The sequence below is a fragment of the Phyllostomus discolor genome, chromosome 10 (genome assembly GCF_004126475.2).
Source record: "Phyllostomus discolor isolate MPI-MPIP mPhyDis1 chromosome 10, mPhyDis1.pri.v3, whole genome shotgun sequence".
Lineage (NCBI taxonomy): Eukaryota > Metazoa > Chordata > Mammalia > Chiroptera > Phyllostomidae > Phyllostomus > Phyllostomus discolor.
This window is the reverse complement of record NC_040912.2, coordinates 75,039,111-75,065,163: the sequence shown is the minus strand read 5'-3', so window position 1 is coordinate 75,065,163 and position 26,053 is coordinate 75,039,111. Positions and strand designations below refer to the sequence as shown.

The window sequence follows — 26,053 nt, the reverse complement described above, 5'->3', positions numbered from 1 at the left end:
AAACCAGGGACCTTGCTTTGTGGGATGGTGCTCAACCCACTGAGCCTTACCAGTCAGAGCAATTCTCACTAAATTTAAGAAATTTGAAATTTTATCAAGCATCTTGTCTGACTACAATTGTATGTAATCATTCACAAAAAATAAAATTGAAAAGCACATGAAGACATAGAGGCTAAATAATATGTTATTGAACAATGAATAGGTTAACAATAAGGTCAAGGAAGGAACCAGAAGATACCTTGAAACAAATGAAAATGAAAATGCAACAGCCCAAAACATATGGGGCACAGTAAAAGCAGTCTCAAGAAGGAAATTCATTGCATCAGAGACCTATCTCAAGACACAATAAAAATCTCAAATAAACAATCTAACTTTACACTTAAAGAGGGAAAAGAAGAACAAACAAAGCCCAAAGTGAGTAGAAGAAAAGAAATAACAAGGAACAGAGTAGAATAAACAAAATAGAGTTAAAAAACAATATAATAGATCAATGAAACCAAGAATTGATTATTTGAAAAGATAAGATAGACAAAACTTTAACCAGCCACATCGAGAGAGAGAGAGAGAGAGAGAGAGAGAGGGCTCCCAAATAAATAAAATAGAAATGAAAGAGAAGTAACAACTGAAATCACAGAAATACAAAAAAAATTGTAAGAAAATATTATGAACTACTATATGCCAACAAGTTGGACAATCTGGATAAAATGGGTAAATTCCTAGAAACATAGAATCTTCCAAACTGAATCAGAAATTGTGACTGTTACAACTAGTGAAACTGAAGCAGTAATCAAAAACTCTCAACAAACAAAAGTCTGAACTGGATGGCTTCACAGGTGAATTTTACCAAACATTCAAAGAATAACTAACACCTATGCTTCTCTAACAATTCAAAAAAAATTAAGAGGAGAGAAGTCTCTCCAGCTTATCTTATGAGGCCAGTGTTATCCTAATTCCAAAACCAGATAAATACACTACAAAAAAAGAAAATTATAGACCCATATCCCTGATGACTATAGATGCTAAAATCCTGAACAGAATATTAGCAAACTGGATCCAGCAATACATTAAAAAGATCACACACCATGATCGAGTGGGGTTTATTCCAGAAATGCAAGTTTGGTACAATATCTACAAATCAATAAACATGATACACCACATAAACAAAATGAAGGATAAAAATCACATGAACATATCAATTGATACAGAAAAAAACATTTGATAAAATCCAGCACCCATTTATGATAAAAACTCTCAGAAAAGTGGGAACAGAGGGGACATACCTCGATACAATAAAGGCCATTATGAAATACCCACAGCCAACATCAATGGACAAAAACTATAAGTGCTCCCCCTAAGATCAGGAACAAGACAGGGATGTCTGCTTTCACCATTCTTATTCAACATAGTATTGGAAGTCCTAGCCAGAGCAATCAGACAAGAAGAAATAAAAGGCATCTAGATTGGAAAAGAAAAAGTGAAATTGTCATTATTCATAGATAATGAATAATATGATACTGTGTATAGAGAACCTTAAGATTCCACCCAAAAACTGCTGGAACTGATAAATGGATTCAGTAAAGTAGGAGGATACAAAATGAATATCCAGAAATCAGTTGCATTTTCACACCCCAATAATGAACTATTAGAAACTGAAACTAAGAAAACAATCCCATTTACAATTGCATAAAAAATACCTAGGAATAAATTTAATCAAGGATGAAAAAACCTGTACTTGTAAAATTATAAGACACTAAAAAAATAAATTGAAGAAATACAAATAAGTGGAAGCACACACCATGTTCATGGATAGGAAGAATTAACATCATTAAAATGTCCATTCTACCCAAAGCAATCTATGGATTCAATGCAATTTCTATCAAGATCCCAATGGTGTATTTCACAGAACTAGAACAAGTATTCCAAAAATTTATAAGGAACCACAAAAGCCCCCCAAAGCCACAGTGATCTTGAAAAAGAAGAATAAAGTCGGAAGAATCACACTACTAGCTATCAAACCATACTACAAGGCCATAGTAATCAAAACAGCATGGTATTAGCATAAAAATAGACATATCAATTAGTGGAACAAAATAGTCAAGAAATAAACCCACGCCTTATATGGTCAATTGATATGTGAAAAAGGAGGCAAAGACACACAATGGGGTAAAGATAGTTTATTTAATAAATGGTGTTGGAAAAATTGGAGAGATATGTGCAAAAAAAATGAAATTAGACCACCTTATATCATACACAAGAATAAACTCAAAATGGATTAAAGACTTAAATGTTAGACTTGAAACCATAAAAATCCTAAAAGAAAACATGCAGTAAAATCTTGGACATTACAGCAATATTTTTTTTCTGATGTATCTCTTTGGGCAAAGCAAACAAAAGAAAAAAATAAACAAATGGGACTTCATCAAACTCAAAAGTTGTCACACAGAAATGAAACCAACAACATCCCTATCTGGGTGGCTCAGCTGGCTGGAGCATTGTCCCATACACCAAAAGGTTGCGGTTTTGATTCCTGGTGAGTGCCATACCTAGGTTGCAAGTTCAATCCCAGGTCAGGGCGTGTATAGGAGACAAGAAATCAATGTTTCTCTCTCTCTTCCTTCTTCTCTCTCTAAAATCAATAAACATAAACTTGGGTAAGAATTTTTTTTAAAAAATCAACAAAATGAAAAGGCAACCCACTGAATGGGAGAACATATTCACCAATGATACATCTGAAAAGGTGTTAATATCCAAAATTTATAAAGAACTTATGCAACTCAACACCCCACAAAAATCCAATTAAAAAATGAGCAAAGGACCTGAATAGACACTTTTCTAAAGGGAATATACAGATGGCCAACAAACATATGAGAAGATGCGCAGCCAATCATCAGAGAGATGCAAATTGAAATCACAATGAGCTAGCACCTCACACCTGTCAGAATGGCCACCATCAATAAATCAACAAACAACAAGTGCTGGCAAGGATGTGGAGAAAAGGGAACCCTAGTGCACTGTTGGTGGGAATGCAGACTGGTGCAGCTACTGTGGAAAACAGTATGGAGTTTCCTCAAAAATTAAAAATGGAACTACCAAATGACCCAGAAATTCCACTCTTAGGATTATATCCAAAGAAGCCCGAAACATTAACTCAAAGAATATATGCATCCCTATTTTCATTTGCAGTGTTATTTATAATAGCCAAAATTTGGAAACAGCCTAAGCGCCCACCAGTAGGTCAGTGGATAAAAAATCTGTGGTACATTTACACAATGGAATACTATGCAGCAGAAAAAGGGAAGGAATTCCTAACCTTTGCGACAGCATGGATAGACTGGGAGATTATTATGCTAAGTGAAATAAGCCAGTCAAAGAAAGACAGATGCTGGATGATCTCACTCTTATGTGGAATCTAATGAACAAAACAAACTAGCAGACAAAACAGAACCAGACCCATGGATACAGAGAACAGACTGACAGCTGTCAGAGGGGAGGTGGTTGGGGGGCAGTGTGAAAAGTGCCAAGGGATTAAGCAAAGGAGAAAAACACCTCACAGACAACAGCGTGTTGGTTCCCAGAGGAAAAGCGGGTGGGGGAGGTAGAAGAGAGTAAAGTGGGGCAAATGGCGATGGAAGGAGACTTGACTGTGGGTGCTGAACACACAATACAAAGTGCAGATGATGTGTTATAGAATTGTACACCTGAAACCTGTATAATTTTACCAACCACTGTCACCCCAATACATTCAATAAAAATTAAAATAATAGTCTGACAACAATGTGGCAAAATGTTAACACTTGCTATTTCTGGTGGTGGATGCGAAGTTTTTTGTTTTATCCCTCCCAGTGTTTTTCTGTGTGTTTGAAATATTTCAAAACAGGACACAGGAAAGAAAATTCCCACGGCACGTTGCACACATTTCCATGCACAGTAGTAGATATGGAACTGTGATTTTCCATTTTCACTTCATTCCTGAAACATCCCAGGATTTCCTTTCCTTGCATCTGTAACGGGACACTTGTAAATGTGCTTTATTGTTGTTGCAGACACGTTATTGAAAGAGACATTTTTCTAGCCAATTATTCTGTGCCCTCCTGATCTCATGCCTCAGAGTAGCTGCCTTTGTCTCTCTCATCTGGATACTTGGAGAAACCAGGACACTGGCAGCCACCTGCACCACACCTCCCAGCACCTGTTCCCAGTCCCACCTCTGTCTGGGGAGGGCTTCCTGTCAGCACCCAGCTCCCCCTCTGCCCAGAGGGAAGGCCCAGGGTCTGGTTTACTTTCTCTCTCCTTTCTTTACCTTTCCCAAGGCTTTCTTGCAAAACCCTACTCCTTGGTCACCCTAACATCCATCTCCCTTTCTGTTGCAAACCCTAAGATGCCTTTCTCTTGACCCTACCTGCGCTGACACACTGGACAGTGGTTCTCAAACTTGCATGTGACTCAGAATCTCAGACTGCCGGTCCACCTCCAGTGTCTCAGATTCTGTGGGCCTGCAACGGTCCCAGTGGTATGTTGGAAAGTGTTCTCGGGAAGACAAATAAATACTGATTTGTCGTGTTTGCCATTTTCTGTGGTGTAAATATTCCCAGGGCTGATTTCATGGTCCCAACCTGACTGTCAGTAAATGTGGAGTTTGGGAGAGGGTGCAAGCCATCTCAGCACCCTCTTGGCACTGGGACCTGAGAATGTGCACATGTAGAAAGACCCCAGGTGGTGCTACAGCTGCCGGTCCAGTGACCACACCTCCAGATCCATTGTCCTGGGAAGCTGGGCACAGGAGTGTGGAGTTTGGGAAGGCATTCCTGGATTGTGTAGGTGACCCTGCACCCTTGACCTTAGAATTCCACCCCCTTGTCCTGGCCGAGTGGCTTGGTTGGCTGGAGCATTGTCCAGTACACCAAAAATCTTGTGTTATATCCCTGGTCAGGGCACTTACCTAAGTTTTGGGTTTGATCCCTGGTTGGGGCATGTATGGGAAGGCAGCCAATTGGTGTCTCTCGAATCAGTGTTTTTCTCTCTCTCCCTTCTTCTTGCTCTAAAATCAATAAACATAGCCGAGAGTGAGAATTTAACAAAAAAATCCCAACTCCTTAAAAGGACCTCCCAAAAGAGAATTCCTGCTCTAAAAGCAAAGTCAGCTTTGTGTACTGGGGGCCAGCATGGGGTATGCTTTGGAGACTACAAGCCCAGGGTCCACGCTGGGGTGGTGCTCTGACCAGGATGTTCTGTCCCCTCTCCTGAAAGCACCCTGGCCACAGAGCACCCTCCATGCTGCACCCCCCACCCCCTGCCCTTCCTGCCCCCCTCCGCAGCCCCTGCAGCTAAGGAGCATGAGTCAGCAAGGTGAGTACACACTAACACCGGGGCATCTCGAAGGAAAGGACCGTGTCACAATGCCCCTGACAGAACGAGGCATAGATGCTGGGAAAGAAGGAAGGGAAGGAAATGGGAAAGGGGAAAGGAGGGCAGGGCAGGGTAGAGAGGAAGGGGGAGAAGGAAGAGAGGGTCCAGAACAGAGGCTCAGCAGCTTCAGGGACTTAGGTTGCACCCCAGATTAGGCAAAAATGAAAGTACCAAATGATAACCGTCCACACCCCTACTGGTGATATGACAGCTCTCTTCTGGGGTTACTTTGGGTCCCCCACAGCCATTTCCCCAGGCCCAGCCCGGATGCGGCCACCTCTGGGAAGGACAGAGGAGGTTCTGCTGGCTCTGCTGGAATGGGAATGACGGTCCCCAGGGGAAAGGCAGGGTTCACACCCCGTGGTGTGGCCATACACACTCATGATATCACCAACTTGGTACCTGGGATTATATGTCGTCAGGGTTACAGGGTGTAATAACTCCAGGTGTGTCTGACATTTCTGTTCCAATTGTACTTTGGGGAAACCTATAGGTTTTTGTTGCTGGTAGCTTCTCTGATTCCTCTCCCCGGAGCCTGACGTCCCTGTCTCTGCCTGCCCCTTGCCTGCCCTCACAGCTCACACTCTCAAGGAAAGTTGCTGGGACTCCTGGTGCTCTCCCACCTGGGAGGTGGGCCTGGGAGGGCAGGGGAGCAAATGGTGGCTGAGAGAAGAATTCAGCACATTCCTCTTATTTTACAGATGCAGAAGCCAAGGCTCAGGGAAGGAAGGGGACTGGTGCAAGAACACCCCATCAGCTTGGCCCCCCCCCTCCAACCCCCCACCCCCCACCGTGGATCAGAAGGGCCGCCTTTCCTGGGTGCTGCTGGGGCACCTCCATCAGTCAGAGAGAAGGAACAGCAGCCACCTGGAGAGACTCCCCACTTGGCCGTGCACTCTCCCCCCTTCCCCTTCTTTCTGGACTTAGCTTTGCATTTGTTCGGTCCCACTTTCCTTCCTCCCCTGCCATTCTGGCCATGCCCTGCCCCCTCCTCTGCGCTCCCAGGCCTTGTTGACTTGCTTCAACCCTCTGGGTGCTGGCCACACCTCAGGCGCTCAGCACACCTCCTGTCTGTTTGGAGGGTCAGGTACAGGGCGTGGCTGGGCTCACACAACTCATTACCAAATGGACACACAAGTGCAGAGAGACACAGCCACACACAGGCAGCCAAGCCTGTGGTCCCCAGAGCTCACACTCCTAGACTAGAAGGTGAGGGACTTCCTTTCTCTGGTAGTGACCACTTCTTGCACTGACAGTGACTACTCTCCATGCTCCTGCAAGCTGGGCGTCACACCTCACTTTACAGATGAGGACACTGAAGGACTTTCCCAAGGTCACCCAGCTAACCCAGGGAGGACATGAGGTTTGACTCTGCATCTCATTGATGCTGAAGGTCAGGCTTTTTCTACTATCATTGAAAACAGGAGCCTTTTCTGAGTAATGCCCTCTCCCCCACCCCCTTCCTTTTCCCAGGAGTAAGTCCCTGGGGTGGCAGGGCTTCAGGGGCTCAAGAGAAGGGCCAGGGACAGTCCGATGCCTGGGACTTGCCCCTAGAGCCTCACTTTGAAAGGTCCAGACCCAGGAGAGTGGCCTGGGGCGTAGACACCCTCCCGGAGGGGCAATTTCCCTCCAGCAACTTTTCCCTCTCCTCCGTCTTGTCCTTGAGCTCTCTCTGTCCTCGCTACCACCTGTCTTGGGCTCTGCACCCCTTAGAACTGCCTCTCCCAGGAACTCTTGTCTTATTGGGAAGATTTGCCGACCTCGCTCTCCTAAAACAGTCCTGCCCAGAGTCGGACTCAGCACTCCTGGCGTGACCTAAGGACGGAGTTCTTTGGAGGCTGCGGGGTGCACTGCCTGATAATGACCACACGGTGCCACTCTTGAGTCGAATATACTTTCCCACCTGCTTGCCGGTGCCCAGGTGGCTGAGCCAGGCTTGCTTCCCAGCTGGGTGGGACCGGGAAGTCAGGGTAAGCACAGGGCCAAGACTTTCCATGGTCATGGGCATTAGTCAGCCCCTCCGCCTTTGTCTGTCACCATTCTGTCTCTCCCACTGATGCCTGGCTGTGTTCAGGCGGGGATCAGTTTACCTCACAGCCCTCCTTCCTGAACCCCCACAGTGCACCCCACCCCACTCAGGAAGCTTCAGCACCTTTGAATGCATAGTGGGCCACACACCAGCTCACATGTCCGTGTAGACTTGCCTCTAGTGTTTTCTGCACGGGGCTGGGACCTTCCGAGCGCCTTGGCTATTGCAGGCTGTGACTGGGATGGCCTGTCACAGGTAACACCATGCCCCTTAGCCAAGTCCTGAGGCCACCCAGGGCTGGGTGGGAGGATTCCAGACAAGGAGGGGCACTGGAGCCCCACCTTTCCTGGGTGAGTGCCAAGGTGCTGGGGCCTCTCTCCGTGGTGGAAAACGGGAGACAGACCTGTGAGTGTGGGCATCCCTGGCCTGCCCCGGCCTCGCTGCCGCTCCAGCAGCCACGTCCGGACTGCGGAGTCTGGCGGAAGCGACAGCCAAGGCACAGCCACCTGCAGCTGCTATACTCCATCCTCTCCCCCGTTCGGAGAAGGAGGACCCCACTACTTCTGACTTCTGCATATTATGGAGGTCCTTCTCTGTCCTTCGTCCCCCATGGTTCTCACCTCTGGGAACATTTCCTTGGGCCCTGACACAAGCCATGAATGTGACTTCTGATCTCTGCTATGTCCCAGGAGCCCTGGGGCTGACAGCGTCTGCGCGGATGGCACCTCAGCTCTCGCCCCAGGCCATCCCCACCCTCCCTTCCCAGGGTGAGCAAGTCCACCTTCTCTCTCCAGAGGGCGCTATACCCGGGGCCGGAACAGCGTGTACTCTGCTTCACTACAGCAATCAGAGATATTATGTAAAGGGCTTGGGGTGGCTCACAGGATGAAGAAGGCAGTTGACGGTCCAAGTGAGGGGAGGACAGATGTGAGATGGTTCCGGGGAGGCAGGCGGCACAGCTCAGTCTTCTCGTGGGCACGGCTGCTAGGTTCCATCGGCATCCGTCTCTTCCCCTGGTCTTTATCTCTCCGCATGGGATTCTGCTTCCAGGCCTGGGTCTCCTATGCAAGATGCCTTCAGTGACAATCCCGCCAGCAGTGGCCGCGGGGTGGGAGAAGTGACCCCCCAGCAGTGACTCAGAGGAAGATGATCTCAGACCAAGGACAGGAGGCTGGAAGCCGTGCCACCAACATGAGGCCCAGCACACCTTTAATGGAGCCACTCCTGTTTTTATCTTACCTTGTAGAGTCTCCCACGAGACATTGCACAGAGGTCAATGATGAAAAGATGCAGAGAAGTGCAGCACTCGCCTAAGGCCATCCAGCAGCTCTAAGGGAAAGTCAAGTTGAAGGCTCCACCCCGTGTCCCTTGGTGTGGTGTGGGACTCACCTGGGGCTCTTGAGGTGTCTCCCCCGCAGACCAGGCCTCCCGAAGATACTTTTTGGGGTAAGGGCTTCCTGACTACTATTGAGAGGAACAGCAAGCCCAGACCGCAAAAAGATCCAAAGGAGACAGCAGCTTTGTGGGGCAGGAGGGGAGGTGTGTCGCTCCAGGGCTGGCTGGCGGGAGGCAGGACCTGGAGAGGGGAGAGGGGAGCAGGGGCCCCAGGAAGCAGGTGGGCAGCAGGAACCCAGTGTAACCCCTCCCTCCGCCCACCCAGAGTCACGAAGTTATGCTTACCTGGTCCCCTTGGGAGGGGAGGCTGGCAGAGCTGGGGGACTCCCAGGCAAGGGGCTATTTGAATCCGCACATCTTCCCTTCCCGGTCCGTGGCTCCCTGCATCCTCTTCAACCTGGGACTATCTTAGTCTCCGGCTATGATTCGGGCCCAGTCAGATAGCCCGGCTTTGGTTGGGGGGCACTGCATGAGGCCTTTGTGCTTTCTGGGGTGGGGGTGGGGCCCACACGGACCTGCACACCATCCTTGCTTCCACAGTGGTGTCAGGGCACCCACATCCCACTGGAGACTCTTCCAGAGGCACTAACTGCCCAGAACCCCAAGAAGAAGATGTCATCATTGGATGGAACCTCTGGGGACAAACGCCTTTGATCTTGCAGGTGAGGGCCTCTTGTCTGTTCTGACAATGACCTCTGTTTTCAGCAGATTCAAGAGTTACGGTGAAGGCGGTGATCAAGGGCAAGCTGGGCTTAGCTAATAAAACCTCCCCTGCCTGTGTCAAATGTGCTGCTTCTCAAGGTGGCAGCTAAGCTTCGTGTGTCAGGGGCCTCCTGGCTCCATAATGAGGCAAGTCAGCGGAGCTTCCTGGGAGTCCCTGACTGGTCTGGCCCGTTCTTACCTGCCTTGCCTGGGGGCCCCTCCAGAGGCCACAGCCCCGAGCAGTGAAGTCGTACACAGATCCACGTCGTCAGAGGCGTGCGGCACGGATGGCTCTGCCTGCCCTCCGGTGCGGAGCTCAGGGCGGGTGGTTTGTCCAGTGCTTCTCTGGAATGAGACAGGAGGCTCCGGGTCCTGCTGGAGAGAGCAGGCCCTTCCCCTTCCCCACCCAGACAAGGGCTCGCTTGCAGATGCTGCCTGCGACACTGGCCTGTGACACTGGCCTGCTCCGCACGCTGAGCCAGGGGAGAGCCCAGAATGTGGGATCTGTGGCCACAGATGAGAGTATGGCCTCGGGGCAGGTTTCCTTAGAGTTCACAGCGTGCCCAAGGCCCTGAGGATGCCCGTGCGGGACAGGAGCCCATGCTGCCTCTTCACGGGTGGGCCTGGGGCTCACAACAGTCTGGGGACTGAGCTTGCTCTCAGGAGGAAGAGGAGGAAACCCTTTTCTGCCCAGGGAGCAGGCCTCCCTTTCTAGATGCTCAGCCCTGGCCCCGAGAACCCACACCTGGTCGTGGCTCCAGGAGGCAGGCAGGTGCATCCTGAGGACAAGACCTGCTCTCTGCTTCAGAGTCTCCACAGGTGTGGAGAGCTGCCTGCAGCCATCCCTGAGCTCTGGCTGCTGCCAGCGTCCTCCCAGTGCCACCCCCAGAGGCATGGTTCCCTCAGGATATTTGGGGATTCTGGTCCTGCCTGCCCCTCCTACCCCTTTTCCCTGGCTGTGGCCTGGGCCAGAACCAGCCTGGGGGCAACACTGACGGGGCTGGGGAGGCTCACTCGATGAGCTTCAGCTGAGCTACCCGGGCCTCGGTGCCTGGACCCTGAGGCAGGGCTGGGGGTGCCATCAGGGCCCTTCCCCACTTGCACGGGGCCCCTCACGTCCCACTCCCAAACCCCTGCCCTCTCTTTGGCATTGCCACGGCCTCTCCTGCCAAGGCCCCTCCCTCTGACCTCCGCATTTGGTCACGTGCTTACTGCAAGCCGGCACATGGCTGCTTATGGGTTCATCACAGGCTCCGTGGAGTAAGTAGTAAGTAGCACCTTCCTTCCAGGGGAGGAAGCCCCGGAGACTGGACCACTGCCGACAGCCCCTCTCTGCCCCTCTCTTGGCTTTTGCCTTCTGCTGTCTGTCTAAGGGAGTTTCTGTTGCCTTCCCATCTTGAGCCAAGTTCTAGTTCTACTGTCCAACAGTGAGGACAAAACCTCTCTGTACCTCAGTTTCTTCATCTCTAAAGTGGGCATCTACCCTGTGTCTGGGTCAAATGGAAATATCAGCCTTGGCCTGGTTGCTCCGTCAGTTGGAGTGTTGTCCTGCGCACCAAAAGGTTGTTAGGTTCGATTCCCAGTCCAAGCACACACATGGGTTGCAGGTTTGATCCCCAGTCGGGGCATGTACGGGAGGCAACAGTCAATATTTCCCTCTCGCATCAATGTTTCTCTCTCTCCCCCGCCCTTCCTCTCTCTAAAATCAGTAAACATATCCTCAGGTGAGGATTAAAACAATAAGGAAACATCACGTGCTCCTGCTGTTCAGTCTGCCCACCAGCACCCACCTGGTCCTCCTGATCTCCTCTCCCTCCAGTCCATGGAGAGCTATCCTGCACTGACCCGAAGCCCACTGTCCTCTGTGCCTGGATCTCGTCCCCTCTGGCCATCTCCTGGACACGAGCCAGCAAGCACCCACTCTCCCCTGAGCGGTCAGTCCTCCCCTCAGGCCACTCACGCTAATAAAAGCCCTCCCCGGCCACAAAGCTAGACAGGGCTCTAACTGCTGCCCGTCTTACCAGCAAAACGGGATCTACTTGTTCTCCCACTGACCCCGCCCGCTCCCTCCTGAATACCCTGCCGCCACTTTGGTCCCAAAGGCCACTCCAGTCAAGGTCACCATGATATTCACGCTGAAATGTCCAATGGTTGATTTTTAAAGCTCATTTCACTGGATCTGTTGAGAGCCTTGGACACAGTTGGTCACCTTGCGCTCCTGGAAATGCCTGCTTCCCTCAGCTCTGGAAACGCTGCTCCTTCACTCCTCTGAGGGCTACATCCTGCGTGCTGGCCCCCCATCATCTCCTGAGCCCCCAGGTGCAGTCCTTGGGCCTCCTCTCCTCTCGCCCTGCACCGCATCAGCCCTTCCCGATCCCGTCCAAGTCAACCGTGAGTCCCGCTCCACACCCCCAGGTCCTTCCTCTAAGGCCCGATTCCAACTCCCTGCACTGTCCCACCCCCATCAGAACTGACCCAGCTGTCCTGATCCTGGCTCCTCACCCTCTGGGACTCAGCTGTGTACTTTGCTGAGAAGCTCACCTTCAAGCATAAAACATGTGATGGCGCCCGGGAAGAGGCCCTCAGCCGCCTTTTCCTGCTCCAGCTCAGGGGACCAGTGTCTGAGAGATGCTTTTCTCGGGTCATTCCCCTGCTGATGGGAGGGATGAGGGGCCCATCTAGCCCCTGTGATCTAGTGGGGTTTGGGGTGGGGAGGCTGGAGGTCTCTCTGCGCCAGTGCCCACCCCCACCACTCTTCTGCTTGGCATACTGTCTGCCCGGGCAGGACTGGCCCCACTGGACCCCACTACCGTCCCTTGTCCAAGCCCAACCCCAGACCCTCTGCCTGTCCCAAGGAGACCGTCCCTCTCTCCCCCAGGACTCTCACCTCTCGTCATCCTCTTCCTCCCCTTCTCTATCTGAATCTCGCCCTGCTCAATCTCCATCAGTTCCACCTCCATGGAGAAACTTCCCTTGGTTCCTTAATCCCTGTCCGGAATTTCTGCAGCGTGTCCCTCTGGGCCATTCATTTGCCCCCTCGGTTGTCCGTTCGGCGGACACCAGCTGAGTGCCTGCCACATGCCGAGCCCTGTGCGGGGTGCTGGGGATGCAGCGATGAGCCCACCACAGATGCTGTCCTCCAGGAGCTCCGGGCTCGGAGAGGAAGGGCAGACATGGCCCCAGACACCCGGAGTTCCTCAGACAAGACCCACCTTGCACTGAAGTCATCAGCCTTCCCAGGGAGCCTGACCTCCCTCCGGGGCCTGCCTCTGCACACAGCACCAGCACAGTCACGGGCAAGGTGAGCCACAATGGATGTGTGAGCAGTTGTGGGGTGGGGCGCTGGTTTGTAGGAGCAGGAAGGGGAGAAGTAGGAAAAGGTGAGAGTCTACAGCCAAAGCTTGGCCTCTGGTGCCAGGCTGAGGAGTTCACATTTCCTCTGGTAAACAGTGGGCAGCCTCTGAAGATTTTTTGACTGGAAAAATTTGTGAAATTGACTGGAGGAGAAAGAGGCTGTGGGTGGGGGGGAAGTTAGAGGTTTTGCAATAATTCTGATGAGAGATAATGGAGGCCACGACCCTGAGAGATGGAGGGAGAGGACTGGTGCAGCAAATCCGTGGGGATATAACAGACGCGAGGGGCCAGTGTGTGGCCGTCAGGGAGGCCGGGAGAAGGGCTGGATGGGCCCTGGCTGGCTGCGCGGGGCCTGGGGGACACCCTGTCTGGGAGGGAGGCACATTGTGCAGGGCATGGGCGTGCCAGACCAGGTGGGGGACCCAGCCAGCCTGGATGAGTCTCCCCTTCCTGGGCTCCCCTGCAGCACTACTCATGACCCCAGCTCTGAAGCAGGGTACTCAGCAGAGATCCCTGAAAAGCGCCACCCAGTGGTGGCTGCCTGGCACAGGTAGGGCCCCTGGGTTGCAGTTCAGCTCCACCAAGTGGCTGAGTGACCTCAGGAGCCTCACTGTCCCTCCCTCAAAGGCCAGCACTAACCCCTCTTGATTGCAAAACAGGAGAGTTGCAGACGCACCAAGAAGAGAGTGCCCCCACCCTAGTGAGGGGAACTTCCATCCCTCTGGCTGCTCTGCCCAAAACCTAGAGGCCACCACAGGCACTGCAATTCCTCACCCCGCATCTCTAATAGATGTCAAGTTCAAAGTTCTAAATGTAGTTTGAACCCACCCACTTGCTCCCCCCACCCCACGGCCTCTGCCCTCTAGGAGGTGCCTCCCACCCCGATCCCTGCAGGGCCACCTTGGGCCACAGTGGCTTCCTACCTGGCCACTCCCCATCCACGCACCCCTCAGCAGCTACAGTAACTTTTTAAAATGCAAATCTGTTCATATCCCTCTCCTGCTTAAAAAAAAAAAATCCTTAAATGGTTTCTTAGCACTCTTAAAATTAAACCCATGCACGATCACCTGCTTCTGCCTACCTAGCTCCCTGGGCTCCCCCTGCATCAGTCCTCCCTGACCTCCTGATGCTCCAGCCCCACTGGCATCCTTCCAGCTCTTGAACACGCTGAGCTTGCCTGGGGGCCTTTGCCCTTGCTGTCCGCGCTGCAGAGACAGCATCTCTCCCACCCCGCCCGGATAAGGCACACTCAGCCTGCGCCGCCGGGCATCATTATCACTGCCTCTGAGAGACCTTTCCTGAGCGCCCAGATGAGGTCCACTCTGTTGATCTGTTGCATAGCACCCTGCATGTCTTCCCAGCACTTAATCTCCTTTTGCAAATATATGGTTATTAGAATGGAGTTTTTGTTGGCTTGTGTAATATCTGCCCGCCTCTCCAGACTGTAAATCCATGAGGACAGAAATCTTGTGTGTCTTGGTAGCTGCTGTATAGCCAGCAGCCATGGTTAGTGTTGATGGAAGGAAAGAAGGAAGGAAGGAAGGGAGGGAGGGAGGGAGGGAGGGAGGGAGGAAGGAAGGAAGGAAGGAAGGAAGGAAGGGAGGGAGGGAGGGAGGGAGGAAGGAAGGAAGGAAGGAAGAGTATAACTGCGACTACCCAAGTGACCCTCCCTCCCCGGGGAGCTCCGGCAGTTGGTCCCTTCAAATGTGCCTGCAATCTATTCCCGTTGTAACAGAACTCCTGCAAACATTGGCCATTTTTTACAGTGTGACTTAATCTCTTGCTGAATCACCTTTTCTATCTCTTTCTTCATTTTAGCTTTGTATTTCTTGAAATATGTTTTCTTATTATTAATTACAGAGAGAGGGGAAGGGAGGGAAAAGAGAGGGAAAGAAACATCAGTGTGAGAGACATTGATCCCTCGGTTGCCTGCTGCACGCACCCTGACCAAGGACCTGGGCACATGCCCTGACTGGAATCGAACCGGAGACCTTTTGGTGTGCGGGATGGTGCCCAACTAACTGAGCCATTCTGGCCAGGGCTGGCTTTGTATTCCCTGATTTGTCATTGCCCCCTCATGATTTTTCCCCACCTAGTATTTACATTTTTCTTTTTTTGTATTGAAATAGAAATATTTCTTATTCAAGTTGTAGTCATTAATTTATAAATCCTTCTATCAGCCCACTAGTAAGATTCTCTGGATCTATTGTAAGTTCTTATTGTCCTCATAGTTCCTTTAACCATGAAATGAAACTAAATAGAGCGACAGTTGTTTAATTTAACATCTGAATCTTGTTCTTGTTCAGGAAATAATTTAGATAAAAATAACCATTGTATACCCTGAATGGTGTATAAATTGAGATACTGCAATTTATAGAATTTCATTCTGTTAATAACCGTCGAGTTCCCTGATTTGTGTCTTTCCGATGCTAATGGAAACCCAGCCTCCCACGCCCACGTCGCCCATCTGAACTCGCTGTGCCTGGCAACCTGGACCCTGAGGAGCGGAACTCAGCATCTGAAAGCTGTCATGGTTCCCTGGGCTCTGCAGGCTCTGATCTCAAGGACAAAGGTCCCTTCCCCAAGGTCCACAATATCCACGTGCGGGAGAGCTCTCCTCCCATTGAAGGGGACACCAGGCCTGGAAGCGCACCCTCTGGACTTGGGAGGAGCAAGAAGCACTATGAATGGCACAGTGGGGAGCGTATTGCCTCCCAGGAGGGGACCAGAGAGTGTGCTACCACACCTGCCTGGAGAGACTGGCCTGGGGCTGAGAACCATGGGCAAGGGCACAGCCAAGTGGCTGGGGGCTGGGGGCTGGGAGCTGGGAACTGGGAGCAAGTGCCGGCAGAGGAGTTGAGCTGGAGGGAGTCTCGGGGCAAGGAAGCAGAGGCCTTGGGCTGGTCTTTGGGGCCCGTCCGGGAGGCAGCCTGGGTCCAGAGGAAGAACGGCCCATGCCTGCCCTCACCTTCCCTCTGCGACCTCATCGCAGGCTGCTGAGAAGCCCTCTGGTGACCAGCACGGCTTCCTGGGCTGTAGTTCCTGCCTCAACAGTGGGCAGCGGCTGGACAAAAGTGTGTCAGACCCCGGAAAGTTACTCCTGACCCTCTTGTACCCACAGTCAAGGAATACACCTGCCTTCAGATCTCTCGACTGGTAGCGGAGGCGAGTCCTGGCTCCTAGGCCCCAAGAGAATGGATGGGAGGTCGTGACCCTGACTATGCAAAGGTCACGACCGGATGCAAGGCTCAAAGCACAGGCCTTCGTGAAGCCCTGAAAGAAAGCCGCCTGGTCTTCTCCCCTTCTCTGCTCCCCTCCCCTCCCCCAACCCTGGAAAATCTTCTCACTAGGCTTCTGTCTTCTCCCCTCTGTCTGCACCTCTCTCTGTCTCTGGGCCTGCTTTCCCGTCAACCCCACCTCCTGTGCAAATTTGATTTTCTTCTTCCTAGGGCAAGAAATAAAGCCGAGGGAGAAAAAGGTGGCGAGAAAAGTGAAGGGGAAGGTGTTTGCCACCAAAGCCTCCAGGCTTCAGAGCCCCTGGGAGCTCAGTTAAGCGAGGTGCGCAAGCCCCAGCCCTTTGCACAGAGCTACACGTGACCGTGGCTCGAGGGAGAGAAAGTCAGGCCACACTTCTCACCGATGTGGCTGAGAACAGTCTGCTTGGCAGCACGAGTGATTCTGAGCACTGAGCTGGGGCAGAGAAGGCAAAGAGCCAGTGCTGGGCCTTCCCTGTCTGCCAGGACAAAGTTGATAGGACTGGACTTGCCCTCCTGACTCGGACAACAAAACGCTGGGAGCGGCTGTTTTCAGTCACTGGGCGACAGGCAGCGCGGGACTGTCATTACTGAGAGGAAGAAGATACATGCGGTGAGGCCACATTGGCTGGCCTGAGCTTTCCGGGTGGCGCTTTACGGTTGGCCGAGATCAGAGCTCGGGGCCACCAAAGTGGCTAGAAATTGAGGGGCAGCACAGCTGTTATGGCCTAAATTGCGCCCCCCAAATTCACATGTTGAAGCTCTAACCCCCCAGCACCTCAGAATGTGACTGTTTTGGAGATAGGTCTTTAAAGAGGTGACTAAATGAAAATAAAGCTGATAGGATGGGCCCTAATCCAATGTGACTGGCATAGTTATAAGAAGAGGAAATTTGGGTCCTGTTTCCCCATGCCACACGTGCTCTGGTGACCCCACGTGCCACCCACACCCCCCGTGGCCACCAGTCAGCAGCCGGTAGGAAGACGGATGGCGCCCAGTGGAGAGCGAAGGCTGTGACGATGAGCGCACTCGGGGAGGAGCAGGAGGAGTGGCTCTCTGTGGAAACAGGCATCGTGGCCCCACCAGACGGGGCCTCACTGCTGACTCCAAAACCCTCACCATAAAAACTGAGAGCATGTTAAAAACAACACAGTTTTTATGTGACCTGAGAGAGAAGTTTGAATAAACTACAGTTAAAGGCAGAAAATCAGGCTGTCAGTAATTTTACAAATAGTGCATTGTCATCATCCCAATATGCCAAGGTTGTGAGTTCAATCCCTGGTCAGGGCACATACGAGAATCAGTCAATGAATGCATGAATAGGTGGAACAAAAAATTAATGTTTCTCTCTCTCTCTCTCCCTCTCTCTCTCTAAAATCAATAAACAAAAATTAAAAAGCAACAAACAATGCATTGGTTCAAAGTCAGGAATGGAGCAAGAAGAAAAGCACAATAACAAGAAAATTGGAAGACGGTGAAATGCATCCTGAACAATGTCACCTGTACTTGGTCTATGAAAAAGTAGAGTAAAAATTTCATCATCCTTCTGGACAGGAATTAGCTGCGAGGATAAACAAGCTCCGTTCAATAAGCAAATCCCTCGTGTTTTTAAAAATTTATTACCGTGTTTGATTATCTTTATCACAAACATTTTACATGCAACTATTTCTGAGTGTTGGTTTAATCAGGTTCATCTATTTGGATAGTAAAGAAATGTGTTTATGTTAAAAAAAAAAGAAATTTGGACACACACTCACCTTGCTGTTGTACATCTGAACTCTACAACGATGAGGAATAACTTGCTGTTGCTGAAGCTGGTCTGTGGTACTGTGGGGTTGTTACAGCAACCCTAGCAAACTAATACTATAGCAAAGAGAAGGAAGCTGGGCTGGAAGGAGCGTCTGCAAGGCTCCCTGGGTGCTTGGCCAAGGGTGGGCTTGCGAGGCACAGGCCAAAGCTCCACAAAGCCCAGCAGAGACCGGCTGCTGTGTGGAGCTTCCACAGGATCAGCGGGGCTTACAGACATCATTCCAGTCTAGCCAACTGTAGTGAGACATCAGGAAGTGGTCCTAGCATTCAGGAGGGATCCCGGAAAGGTAGCACCTTATACGTAAAAATCATGCCTTTCAGTAAGTGCTCAGACCAAGGGAAAAAACATAACCAAGAAAACAAAAACAGCTTGCCGGGACCAAGACTACCCACTTGTAATTCAATGTCTAAAAGAACCAACCTCCACACCCTCTAAAGTGAGAAGACACAAACTAGACTTCGGATAATGTCTCCTCCAAAATGCCCAACACACAACAAAAACATTATTCAGATGTGAGAAGAAACAGGAAAGCTTAACCCATAATCCAGAAAAACAGGCCTATAATTATTTCTTGTAAGCCAATACAAACAGGTCCCGAAATAACAGAAATGTTAGAATTAGTAGACAGAAACTTTTAAACATCTCTCATAAATATCTTCAGGGATTTGAAAGGAAAAGAGATTCATAATGCGTGAACAGACATAGAAACTTCAGCAAAAGAATGGAGAACTATATAAAAAAAAGATCCAAATGGAAAACTTAAAACTGAAAGCCAAAGATCTAAAGCAAAAAATTCACTGGATAAACTTAACATCAGATTGGAGTCTGCAAAAGAAGGGTCACTGAACTTGGGAATCGATCAATAGAAATTATCCAACCCGAAGACCAAAAAGAAAAACGATTTAAAAAACATAAACAGAGACTCACTGACTCATGGGACACTGTCAAGTAATTTAACATAAGAAGAATCGGAAGGAAAGGACGGAGAGAATTGAGCAGAAAAAAATACTTTCAGGAATAAAAGCTGAACACTCCCCAAGTTTGGTGAAATACATCAACCTGCAGATCTAAGAGCAGTGCCCCAAGTGGGGGCTGGGGTCAGAGTGGGCGAGTGTACTGCATTGCCAGGCAGAGCGAGTGTGAGGGGGGGAAGGGAGGAGGGAGCGGGGAGAGAGGGAGGGGCCGCCTGGGCTCCAAGAGTCCAGAAGCATGTTCCCCAAGGAAGGACACAGGCAGCTGCTGGGCCCACAGACAGCAGCTCCAGGGAGATGAACTGGCAGAGCCCGTAGTCAGCACTTGAGGAATGGGTGGGGAGGGGGGAAGCAGGAAGGCAATGGAGGTATTTTATTTTATTTTTAAAAGTTTCCTGGACAAAGCCCTGGCTGGTGTAGCTCAGTGGATTGAGCGTGGGCTGGGAACCAAAGTGTCACAAGTTCGATTCCCAGCCAGGGTACATGCCTGGGTTGCAGGCCACGGCCCCCAGCAACCGCACATCGATGTTTCTCTCTCTCTCTATCTCCCTCCCTTCCCTCTCTAAAAATAAATAAATAAAATCTTAAAAAAAAAAAGAAGTGGAGTTTTTATTAAAAAAAAAGTTTCCTGGTCAAAAGAAGGGATGAAGAAAGACTGGAGCAGCTGAGGAGGCTGGTGGGTGGGGGTCCTGCTGTTGTTTATAGGCGGGGGAAGCAGGCAGCGTAGGGAGAGATGGCTAGAGACAGAAGAAAAAGCAAGTAAGATTTTTAAAGGAATCAAGGGGGTATGGGGACCCAGGATTCAGGTGAAACCTTTTAAAAATACTGGCACATTTGGAGGAGGAACAGTGAATCTGGCAAGTGATGTTTCAACGTGGTGAGAAAGGAGGTTGGTGGAGCGTAGATCCTAGGAGGTGTGGTGCAAACCGTGACTCATTCACACAGTAGCTCACACCTGTATGGCAGCAGGCACTGTTCTAGGCGGGTACGTGCTCCCCATTGTACGGGTGACGAGACTGAGACACACGGAAGTAAAACAAATCGCCCAAGATTCCCCAGCTAGCAAGGGGCAGAGCCAGGATTTGAACCCAGGCAGTGCATCTGGCCTCAACATCTCCTTCCTAGCCATAACACTGTGGCATCCAGGAAGGAACCTAGCTTGAGCACTCCCCAGCTCTGAGCTGTCTGGAGGAACACAGTCGCCCATTCTGCCCACCACTCAATGCTGTGAGAGCCAGATGGGCCCCCGCTTTGTGAATGCTTAAGTATTCCTCAGATGTCACTTGGGGTTCTTATTGACCAGGTGTTCCCTCAGGAGGCAGGGGACATGCTGAGGGCTCCCGCCTCTGTGTGGGGACGACAGACGGGAGGAACAGAGGGGAGGGGAAGCTTGGGATGGACCTGGGTGTGAGGCATCACCCACCTAGGCTCAGAAATACTAGGAAAGGCACACAAGAAAGGGGAGAGTCTGACCGAATCTCAGAAAGGAAGTGGTTTTGTTATGAATTACCTACTCCGTTCCACGCACTGTGCAGGGCACTCCCCCAAACCATCTCATTGAACCCCCCTTCAAAATGCAGCTATTGCACAGGTGTAATTGTTCCCATTTCAGGAGACATAACAGGTCAGGAAAGCTGCTCAAGGCCACACAGATGGTGAACGGCCATGGTGGGTTTTAATCCAGATGTTTAACACCAATGTCCATGCCCTTTCGGGCTCCTACACAGACTCAGGCTGGGGCTGGTATGGCGACCACAGGATTGGAGGAGGGGCTCCTGGGGAAGAGATTCTAGACGGGCTTCCCAGATGTGACCAGCTGGGGAGAGGCAGGCTGGGGAGTGGGAAGATAAACCCCCTTGCACTTGGAATGTGACCCTACAGTGATGCTTCTAAAAATCTGGGCTCTCAGGCCCCTCTGGGAAGCTGCTAAAAGCTAGCCTCTCAGCTCAGAAGAGATGTCCAAATTTGTTCACGATATGAGGGGTTCACCCCAATCAACCGATCCACGCAGGGTCTGAGCCCAGGACTGGCTCTGCTGGCGAACGCTGTGGCCGGTCCACCCTGAGCCTGGCCCATCAGCTGGGAGCCGCCATGACAATGGACAGTTTGATAAATGCGTTAGCGCACGTTGTGAAGCACAGACCAGACCTCCCTTTACAACTGAAGGACTTACTCTCCCAGCTGCTGGGAGTGTTGACAGCCCCCATCCCTCTTCCGGAACTGTCCTTGACTGCAGAGGGTCACCTTGCCCAGGCATGCCTCCTTCCCCAGGCAAACCTCATCAGGGAGTGACAGGACAGCTCTGAGGGGCCCTCCCTCCCCAGGTGCTGACCTTCACAATGCCCTCTAAAAGGCCCCTCCTGCTACTCCTCCCCCGCCCCACCCCCATGCTACTCTCCTCAGAGTGGGCTTCTCAGAGAACCCGACCAGTGAGACAGGGGCTTTCTCCTTTAAGTATGACAGCAACCAAGCAGGCCTATAGAGATTATAGATTGTGTATATATTTTTAAAGATTTTATTTATTTTTAGAGAGGGCAAGGAAGGGAGAAGAGAAGGAAAGAAACATCAATGCGGTTGCCTCTCACACACCCCCTACTGGGTTCCTGGCCAACAACCCAGGCGTGTGCCCTGACTGGGAAACGAACTGGCAACCCTTTGGTTCAAAGGCTGGCACTCAATCCACTGAGCCATACCAGCCAGGGCTAGATTGTGTATTGTTATCCCCTTTTTGTAGGTAAGAGATCGCAAATTCAGAGAGATGACCTCTTACTTGCCCAAGATCACAGAGGAAGCAATATTACAGTCATCTCACAGATCTGAACCCAGGCCATCGGAAGCCGAACTCCATGCCCATCATACCCCTCCCTCCTCTGTGGGAGGGCAGCCCCGAAACAGCAGACCAAGAGGGGAAGACAGGGCCACTCTGAGAAGTGGAGGCAGAGCCCTTGGGTCCTAGAAGGGTGTTCCATCTCCACGCTCCCTGGTTCCACGGGCACATTCGGGGCTGGACAATTTCCCAAGCCACCCGGATCAGCAGGGAGGGCATAGAGGGGCCCCTGGGCCCTGACCAGGTCACGCAGGATGGGGAGGGCAGTGCCTACAGTTCATGCCCTCACCTGAGAGGCCGCTGGCTGGCCCTAAGGGAGCAGCAGACCTGGGTTTCTATCCCAACCCCACTGCTCATGCTGGGGGCAGGGGGGGGGCCAGCAGGTTACTGCCCTCTATGAAGGTGCCTCATTCTCTCCAGGAGGGCACCTCAGGATCAATCGAAGGGCCCAGGTGAGGCAGCATTGTTCTCTCTCCTGTGGCAACTTTATTTTTTTTTAAGATTTTATTTATTTATAGAGAGGGGAAGGGAGAGGGGAAGAGAGGGAGAAAGAGAGGCAGAGAAACATGGATGTGTGGGAGATTCATTGATTAATTGCCTTTCCTAGCCCTCCAAATGGGGACCTGGCAGGCAACCCAGGCATGTGCCCTAAGTAGGAATCGAACTAGCGACCTTTTGGTCCACAGGGTGAACTCAATCCACTGAGCCACACCAGCCGGGGATCCTGCTGCAACATCAAAACCACCCCTGTTCCTCCTCTGCAGGACCTGCTTGTAGCCATCGTCCCCTCTCCCTCCTTGGTGCTGCCACCTTCCTGGTCACCCCTCCACACTTGTTGAGACTTACATCCCAGCTCACTGCCTCCCCAGCCACTCCAAGCCCTGGCATCATTTGGGGCGACCTCAGGATCCATGTAGAGGGCCCATTCAACAGGCTGGGCTCCTGCTTCTGGGTCCTGCTCATCGCCAGGCCCTCCACCTCCAGCTCCCCTCAGGTTCTCATAGCCTGGGCCCACTCCCAGCGGCTCTGTCCCCACCAGTCCCCTTTCTCTCCGTCTATGATGCCAGTGACTTCACAACCCTGCCCAGCCAGGCCTGCATGCCTGACCACCCAATCAGCTCAGTCTAATGGCCGGTGTGGAGAGCAGGGCCTCAGGGGCCCCTCCCCCCAGTCACAGCGGTTCTCTCACATCAGAACACACTTCTACGGTCCCAACATAATGTCCACACAGCAGACTCTCTGTGACTGTTAACACCCTGGCAGAGCACGGAACCAGTTACGTAAGCTATCTGGCTTAAGCCATGGTGCATTCTGTTTAGTGACAGGGCGAAATGGAAAATTTTGCCTTGAGGTGGAGATTACAACGAAGACAAACAGTGACCGTCATCTCAAGGAGAGGCCTGCTGGGCCATGCGCGTCCTCCCTCCTCACCATCGCCTCGGCCTACAGGTAGGACCTGCTTGGCTCCTGGCTCCACCAACCCTGCACCGCTGCACCGGCCTGCCCTCTTCCACAGGGCTCCTGGCGGAGATAGTTACATAATCTTGCAAACTGATGCCACACACAGGAAAAGCAAGGCACTTTACCTCTGCAGGGCCTCAGCATCCCATTACGGTTCTTTGATTGGTCCCCGTTTCTCTCAGCAACTGTTCTCAACTCTTACGACTTGCTTCAAGTCCTCACCCACCCAGCATGGAAGACAATCCCCAGTCCTTGACCCCATGGCCACGGAGGCCTCCAGCCTCAACCTGCCCCACATGATGGCCCCATCTCCCCTGCCTGTGCTCTCTCCGTCCTGTTGCAGTGGGGGCTGCCCCTCTCCCCACTCATGGCCACCCGGCCACCTCTGTGTAGATGCTGCCACCTACTCTGTCACTGGCACTTTATCCCATCAGCTTCACCCTCTTGCGCTTATATCTTCAAGTGCTTCCTGTCTCTTGGCTGTGTCCCCAGAGCCTATTAACATACTCAAAATGTGCAGGTCCCCAATTCTGAGTCTCTGTAGGGCTTTGGGTCTCCCTTTCTTCCCCTTCCTGGCTAAGGTTTTTGAAAGAGGAATCTGTAGTCTCATATATTCCAACTTCAGTGGGAAAAAAAGAAAATATTTCCAATAGAATCCAGCAGAAAAATAATAAAAATGATAGTGTAAATCACAAAGGGAAATTTATGCTAGACATTTGGAGAATGCCAACATTAAGAAATCCATCAATGTAATTTATCCCGTGAATAGCTTAAAGGAAAGAAATCATATTATTATTTAATAGGTGCCCAAAAGGCATTTGCTAAAATCTTACATTTAAAAAAAACTCTCTAGTAAACTAGGAATAGAGGGGTAATTTTTATTCACTTATTTGTATCTTCAGCTGAGATTTTATTGATTTTAGAAAAATAAGAAGGGAAAGAAAGAGAGAGAAACACCATTATGAGAGAGAAACATTGATTGGTTGCCTCACCAACCAGGGATTGAACCAACAACCTAGGTATGTTCCCTGACTGAGGATCGAACCCACAACCTTTTGGTGTATGAACCCCACTCCAACCAACTGAGCCACCCAGCCAGGGCTAAAGGGATAATTTGAAAGTAGAACAAAGAACAAATCTAAACCAGGAGCTCATGGCACACTTAAAGATGAAACACCACCCTGTTCTTGATTAGAGCCACCATACGATGCTGTGTGGAAGTAAATCCTAGTGAATGCAATCAAAACATTTTTAAAAAGCAATATAATTATTGGAAAGGAAGAGTCAAAAATCTGATATACTCCATAAAAAACTTGAGGATCAAGTGAAAATTATTGTAATGAATAAAAAGGTTAATAAGGCAGGTAGTTAAAAAATATATTTAAAAATCATTAGCTTCTCCATATCGTGGGAACAACCAGTTAGAAAATATAATGGGAAAAAGGATTGTATTCACAATAGCAGCCCAAATGTAAACTATCTGGGAAGAATCTTTTATTTATTTATTTATTTATTTTTAGAGAGGGAAGGGCGGGAGGGAGAGAGAGAGAGAGAGAGAGAAACATCAATGTGCGGTTGCTGGGGGTTATGGCCTGCAACCCAGGAATGTACCCTGGCTGGGAATCGAACCTGGGACACTTTGGTTCCCAGCCCGCGCTCAATCCACTGAGCTACACCAGCCAGGGCCAAGGGAAGAATCTTAACAAGAAGAATGCTGGACCTCATGAAGAAAAGCTCTCACACTCTACTGAACAATTCAAATAATCAGAAGGCCTACTTGCTTTCAGGATAAGAAACCTTGATAATGTGAAAATGTTGATTTCCCCCCAACTCATCTACATACTGCCCATAATTTAAATCAAAATCCCAACTGAGTTTTTGAGTAGAACTTGGTAAAATAAAGCTAGCATTAATCTGGATGAATAAATTTGAGGAAATATGTAAGAGGATTTGAAGGAAAAAAGACCAAGAGCACCCCCGATGCTCGCCATGTTAACTATGAACAAATAGACTTCAGACCGACAGTACCTGCAGCAGTGGGGTCCTGGCGTACCAGGAAGAGACGCATCAAAGGAACAGAGCAGAGAAAGCCCGATAGGCATCTCAAGGCAGCGGGAGAAAGAATGTGCTATTCAAGAAACGGCGGATGTTGCAAGAGCCTTTCTAAAAAAAGGTGCTGGGAGTCCATGAAGACTCTCTTCTGATTGGATTGGATTTCTGAAATATTAAAAATATCCATATGTCCGAGACACTTTATAACAAGTACTTTCAGATAAAAAGATAAGATGTCTGGGAGTTGCTCCCAAACGAGAGGGGAAAGTGGGAGGGGCATGGACGACACAGAGCGGCTCCCTGTGGATAGCGGCTGAAGCTGAGCGACAGATGTCCAGAGGTTTGTTACACTGTTCTGCTTTTCAAAAAATATGTGTTTGAGCTCCTCCATAATAAAAAGTTTCAGACATCATATCAATTAAAAACGCAAACTAGGAGAATGTTTACAATACGACACACAAAGGTGAACATGCTTAATCTATAAATTGTTCCCAGAAGACGATACAAACTGTGACCATCCCAACAGGAAAGTAAACAGGGCTTATAATAGACAACAATTGTATGAAAAGAAGTTCAGTGTCACTAGTAATCAAAGAAATGAAATTCTGTTTTTAGAAACAAGGTTTCTTTTTCAAGCCATAAGAATAGCAAAAATTTAAAAAAATGGCAATGCCTGGGGTAAGTGGAGGTGTAGGGAGATGGGCCTCTCACACGCGGGGTGGAGGGTGAACTGTTCCAGCTATTCTCCGGGCAACCTGGCCATCGGTATCAGGGACCTTTCAAATATACTTA

The 26,053-nt window shown here is 50.3% G+C and overlaps 1 long non-coding RNA gene across 1 annotated transcript; it reads right to left on the bottom strand.

The window, feature by feature from the left end:
* Positions 1-560: 560 nt before the first annotated feature.
* Positions 561-19,361, bottom strand: LOC118497173. Its single transcript, XR_004899712.1, has 4 exons — positions 19,323-19,361; positions 18,577-18,581; positions 2,294-2,310; positions 561-739 (listed from the first exon to the last, which is right to left on the bottom strand). It is a non-coding gene; the product is annotated as an uncharacterized LOC118497173 (long non-coding RNA).
* Positions 19,362-26,053: the final 6,692 nt, after the last annotated feature.